Source organism: Equus asinus, chromosome 25, assembly GCF_041296235.1.
Source record: "Equus asinus isolate D_3611 breed Donkey chromosome 25, EquAss-T2T_v2, whole genome shotgun sequence".
NCBI classification, from domain to species: domain Eukaryota; kingdom Metazoa; phylum Chordata; class Mammalia; order Perissodactyla; family Equidae; genus Equus; species Equus asinus.
Window position 1 is genome coordinate 25807245 of NC_091814.1, and position 733 is coordinate 25807977.

Consider the following 733-nt stretch of genomic DNA (forward strand, 5'->3'; position numbering starts at 1 on the left):
CTTCAGAAAAATGAAGGGAACAACGACCACCTGACCTGGTTGTTGTGAGTGTTGACTGGGTGAAGAAATGTGTATCAAGCTGGGTCTGAGGCTGGGTTCTTGGTAAGGCCTCAGTCAGTGGGCCACCTCTGCATGCCTCACTCCTTTGTTTTGTCCAAACTTGATGAGCTGGTTATGTTGCCACACATTTCCTAAGGAGGCAGCTCTGTGTAAAGGAAAAAATGTGGACTTTGGGAGGCTGTGCTGCCGACTGGTTGGGTGACCTCGGTCACTTGTTTAACCTGTGCAGGCCTCAATTTTTCACTAAAAAGTAATATCAATGTTATAGGATTGTTGTGACAATGTTATAGGATTGTTGTGATAATTATGAGATGGATATAAAGATGGCCCATGGACATATTCCATTAATGTCAGTTCTTGTCATTGTGCCTGGTATTCTTTTCCATTTGATTCATATTAATCTTGACTTTCCTGCAAATTGTTTGCTGTTTGCTGAGGACAGATCTTAAATCTTGTATTTCTCGTATCCCTCCCTCCAGCACTTAGCTTAGGGGCATAGTTGGAGCTCATTAAATATGAGTTGGCCTGCTTTTGGGGTGGGCTTCCTCAGCATTTAGATGAATCCAATAGCTTTTCTAGACTTTTCTAGACTCTGATCTACGTCATCCTGCTGGACTCAAGGACATGCCCTTAGGCTGGTTGAGAGGAAAAGGACCAACCTGTGAAATGGCCA